Genomic DNA, 5,892 nt, shown 5'->3' on the forward strand with positions numbered 1-5,892 from the left:
TGTTCAGTCTTTTTTTTCCCCTTCAGTGTATTTATGCCTTGTTTTGGCAGGACTTGGAGCAACACGGACCCTGAATTCACTTGAGGGCACCCTTCTCTTACTTTACATTTCACTTTAACTTGGCTTTTATGGTCCCACGCTGCTGCGGTTAGGCTGTATCCGTGAAACCAGTTCCATCCAAAAGGTTTTCTGTCAGTTGGGGATGATAAATTGAGTCTATCTTTTGTATCATTCCTCTTCCTCTCTTAAGACCCATGAAAAGTTAGGGTGTCTGTTTTTTACTGCAAGTCAGACAGACTTAGCATGGACTTTCCTGAGTCCCAGGATCTGGATGAGAATCCCACTCCCTGCTCAGTTTATACTAGAAAAATGTAGATTTTACTGGGTCTATTGATGGATCCACTTGAGAAAAAAACATATTAGATATTTCACTAGAGGGTATGCAGTATAGGGAATTGGTTAGACAGGTGTTGGGGCAAAAGGAAACACTGAGATAAGCCACAGATGATAACTGCAGGGAGTGGCTGCCACCCTCAAAGCTGAGAAACACAACAGAAGAGTTTGGTTACTAGATGATGAAGAAAAAAGTGTGTGTGCCACCGATACACAGACTATCAGCTAAAGCCACCACTGTCCTGAGTCCCTACAAACTTTCTAAGTCTTACCTACAGGGATGCCAAGAATCCCCCTCTGAAATTTCTTCTACAGAAAATTAAGGTCTCAGGCATCATCACAAAATTCCCAGAGCTCCTAGGAGGTTACACTCTAGAAATAATAGAACACCAGCGTAAGATTTAAAGGAGGGAGGGCATTTTAGTAATTGAAATAGATCACAATGAAGTAACCTTCCAGAGTAGTCCTAAATTGCAAGAAAAAGGAAAAAAATTATATAATAATCTTAGCAAGAGGCACTGAAATAATACTAATTTGGTTTAACGTGAGAGAATCTTTCTACTCCCAAAGAGCTTGAAGTACAAGTGCATTCTGAGTTCATTGAATTGAAAACTGTTCAAAAACATAAGCATCTCAAAAATAATTGGTTGGAAAAGCACCTTGTAAACCAAAAATACTTGATTCTTTCTATTGGCGTATGCTTAGAAAATGTATTTAAAGCTTATGTGTGTAAAGCTATAAGTTACATGAATTTAACTGGTTCATTCTTAGAAGAAAAAAATTTTCTGTGGCACTGATAAGCAGGCCACAAACCAAGAAATCGATGAGGGGCCTAATGACCTAATATGTAGGTCTTTAGTTGGGGACAAGTGGCAATTTTAATTTAGTAGCAAAAGCTACCAAAAAGATTATTACTGAACCAACCATGCCTCTGCTTTGGCTTAAAAAAAAAAAATAACCTGTGCATCACGTATTTTTCTGAAACATTTATTCTAAATGGTGGCTTCTACATTAAATCGTCTTTAAATGTCAAAAAGCTATTGTGATATTTTACTTTAATTTTATGGAATGTGGTATGTGTTTTTCCCCAGGGTCTTGACAGCAGTTACTACAGAAAACATTTATTTTGAATGAGGTGGAGGTTGGGTTTTCTCTTCCCCCATCATTGTTCTAAGACCACTTACATTTATTTCTCTGTTTGTATTCTTTGTTTATTTTTCTATTGGGTTGTTGGACTTTTATCTCGATTTCAAGAGGCTCTTAATGTATCAGGAAGATTGGCCCTTTCTTTGTAATGAGTTACAAAAAAATTTCCCCATGGGAAAATTCCCCACACACACACACCCCAAGGGAAAGATTGATTATTTGATAGCCATGGTCACAGGTAACCACCAGAACAGGTTACAAACCTGTCTAATCAATCAATGACAACTTGCTTCATTGAACATACCTCTGAAAATCAACCAATCAGTGATAGCGTCATGCTTTGAAAGTCAGCTAATCATCAATTGTCTCAGGCCAGTAAACACACTTCCTGCACAACCAACACCATTACATTTCTCCATGAGATCTGAGGTTTGCTTTCCCCAAGGCTGGTCACCTGACCACCAGCATACCTGTCCTTTACTTAAGCAATAAACTCAGATTTGGGGTCTTCGTTATTGAGTGCTGGTCTTGTATGTTGACTTCAGTTTGTCATTAATTTGACTTAATAATGAGGCTTTTTTTCCCACCATGCTGAAGTTTTTGATCTTCAGATAGTTCAATTTTTCAGTCAGTTAAAAAAATTGATTTTTGTTGTTGAAAGAATTTTCTTCGCACCTATAAAGATGTTACCCTTTCCCTTCAATACATGGGTATTTTATATGGTTTTATTTTTTACATTTCAATATTTGACTCATTTGGCACTTAAACTGGTATAGGGAGTAAGGTATGGTTCAACTTTATTTTTTTTTCATTGTTTATCTAATTTGCCCAACACCATTTTTAAAAGAAATCCATTATTGCAAGCAACCAGAGAATCCTACCTACATGCTAAGCTTTCATACATGTTAGGGTCTATGTCTGAGTTTCCTGTTCCATTGGCATACTATCCACTCATGCATTGATAACACATTGTTTTAATTACTGAAGTTTTATGATAGAGCAAGTCAGCTCTCATTGCTCTTTTTCTCTCTCACACTATTCTGGCTATTCTTGTTATTTTGCTATATAAACTCTAGAATCTGTTCCTGGCAGTCTCTTACCCTAGCCACTTCCTTCCTTTCTTTCATCACCAATGGCTGCTACCAAGGAATATTGCCTCTGCTTTCTAAAGGGATTTCCTCTCTTAAATCTACCACCACTGGACCTATGTAATTTTTTGACCTTTCCTCTCCACCTGCCCCTGCCACCCACTCCAACACTGTGCCTGGCTGTCTTTGTTCTCAGATGCGCTCACAGGAATTCCACCCAGAACAAGGCCCTGATCTCCTGCAGATGCATGCTGGCTGATGTTTTACTGAGGTTTGCTCCAGGATGGCACTTCCCATTCTTCCCCACTGCACCTTTTTGGCTTCCCAGGTTGGTTATTCTGGTAAAAAGTGTTTGAGGCCATGGTGGGGAACCTCATGTGACAGGGAACTGATAGGGCTCTAGGAGCTGAGGGCGGCCTCCACCCAGCAGCCAGCAAAAAACTGAAGTTCTCTGTACTCCAGCTGCCAGGAACTGAATGCTGCCAACAACCACACAAGCAGGGAAGTGGATCCTCCCAGTGAGAACTAGCCCTGGCCAACATGTTGATTGTAGCCTGGTGAGACGCTAGCAGAATACATAGCTAAGTGTGCTGACTCCTGACTGAGATAATACAGGTGTGTTATTTTAAGACACTAGGCTTATATTGTTATGCATCAAGAGTTAACTAATATAAGTCATATGTCATGGACTGAGAAACAGCTGAGCTTGACATGGCCTTCCCTCCCCAAACACCACCCCAAAACACCTTCCCACGAGAGGTCTTGCTGCTTTGTCCTTCAACTCACCAAGCAGTATAACACATATCTCCTGACTGCCCCTCCTTTTCACCCTTGTACTGGGACTGTGCCAAGAGGACTGTACGCTGTAAGGACTAAATTGGAGGCTCCCTTACCCTCTGACTTCTAGTTGAATTATGCCAAGGGGAACCCTAGAGGAAACAAGAAAGAGGGGAGTAAGACTGAAGCATTCATCTCCCTGACTTCTCTGCAGGATCCCCGCAGTCTGGCTGGTTGTGCCCCTCAACTGAGAGTCATAGCTCTGGTGACATTGTTCTTTCCACATAGTCTCCTTTGCCACACAGCCTCTCTTCCCAGGTTCTGGTAGCTGCTTCCTCCTCTCTGCCCCTCCGATGGCGTGGGAGGAGCTCTCTGGCGTTGCTACAAGGAACCATCTTGTGCTTTCCCTACACCAAGCCCACACATTTGTAAATAATCCCTCTTCTCAAATTATCCAGTTTAACTGGGCCATCTATTTCTTGCCAGGCCCCTGGCTGGTACTGTTAGTTACACTAGGAAGCACACCAGATATTAAAAGTCATGTAAATGTTCCGTATCTTGAAAATGCATTGAACAGTACACTTAAAATGAATGTATTTTTATTACATGTAAATGATACCTCAATAAAGTTGATTTTTTAAAAAAATGAGCCCATGAAGTGGACCCATAACCATTGGTTTCCATGGCTTCCTTGAGCCTTCATATATTTCCCATGACACAAGAGACCCCTGCCTACATGCTCCTCTGTGTCTCAAGAGACCCCTGAACCACAGAGAAAAATAGTTAACAGGGAGAAAAATCAAAACAAAACAAAACAAAAAACCAATCTCCATGTCTTGCTCAAGTTATTATACTAGTTCCACATATTTGTTCTGAATAAAGGTATGTTTTTTTAAAGTTTGTAATCTTAAGGTACTAAGAGAATTGAAGCTCAACTGTATGTGTGCTTCTCTAATTCCTCTTCCTGTCTGCAGATCTTAGTAAACGACAGTCTTATTTTAAGTTTGGAGACTGTTGTCTATTTCCTCTACTCTTTCTCTACCATCCCTCAAGCTGTTTTCTACCAGTAGTTGAAAGGAAAAGACACCTATTCCCATGTACCATTATGTGACTACTGTTGTGCTCAAAATATTACTTACTAATTTCAATGACAGATTCTTCAGGCGTTTGAAGAAAGGTTAAAATTCAGATCAGACTATGCTGCTCCAAAATATGCTACTTGATATAAAGATTATTTTAAGCTGAAGAAGACATTTGAGATTCAACAGATGCAGAAAAATAGCCTTCTCGAAGCTTCCTTATGTGACTCAAAGGAACAGTGTCTTGGAAATAAGGCTGCAATAAATTTCTCATCAGGGCAGATCTACTCCCAGAAGGGGGAACACGGATAAAACCTACCGCAAATTCCTCCTCCAGGGAAGTTTTATGGCCCTGAAGGAGACACAAAGACCATTCATACCTGTATAGACAAAGATTATTATGACTTTCTGATATCCTGTTTATTCTCCTGAAAACTCCATTTTAAAAAATCTTTCCAAGGGGAGAGTTTAGCTGAGTGGTAGAGTGCATGCTTAGCATGCATGAGGTCCTGGGTTCAAACCCCAGTACCTCCATTAAAAAAAAAAAAAAAACTTTCCAAAAAGTCATTTATCTTCCTGTAAGTGCCTTTCTCCCCCATCCCTTTTACGTATTAAAATGGTATATAAGGCCCCAAATTCTAACTACTCCTCTGAGTTACTTATCACTGTGTTTTCCTACATGTATGTGTGTTGCATGTGAAAATAAACTCTGTTCTTTTTCTTCTGTTAACCTGTCTTTTGTCAGTTTAATTTGCATGGCCCCAGTAACTGAACTTAAAGGGTAGAGGAAAAAGTTTTTCTCCCACACAAGTAAGCTAGGGTTCCCTGATCTCATCCCAAATAAAGACTCTCTGGGCTGGTAGAAGGGGTGAAGAAGGAGAAGCATTACAATCTCAGGTGCAGTATCTGTTCCTAGAGAGGGAGATCCTTTGCCCCAGATCCCTGCATGTCTCAGAAACATGTCCAGAACAGCATGGAAACAGAGCAGACAACATTAGAACTTGCCTTGCCCCATTGTGGGATGGGAGGAGTAAGACATCTCCTGTATGCTCAAGAGTGACTCAGATGTGTAGCTCTGAGGGCCTTTGGATCCAAATGAATCCTTCAGATGGGAACAAGGGAGAACTCCATGGTTCCTGGGAGCCACTGGGCACCAGACAGGCTGTGCCAATATCTCAAAGATCCTGGTATGAATAGATGACAACCAAGGACCACATATATCCCCCAGGGGGACTAATCAAGGCACCCTAGAACTTAGGCACAATCCATGCTGAGTAAAGCATGAGGAAACCAACGCAGCTGAAACTTGCCACCCCAGATCACAAGGGCACAGTAGAAATTAACTTGAATTATGGAAGAGTAAAGCTATTGTACAACTACTTCTCATTCAAGATTAGTATGAGCTATTT

The sequence above is a fragment of the Vicugna pacos genome, chromosome 1 (genome assembly GCF_048564905.1).
Source record: "Vicugna pacos chromosome 1, VicPac4, whole genome shotgun sequence".
In the NCBI taxonomy this organism is placed as follows: Eukaryota; Metazoa; Chordata; class Mammalia; order Artiodactyla; family Camelidae; genus Vicugna; species Vicugna pacos.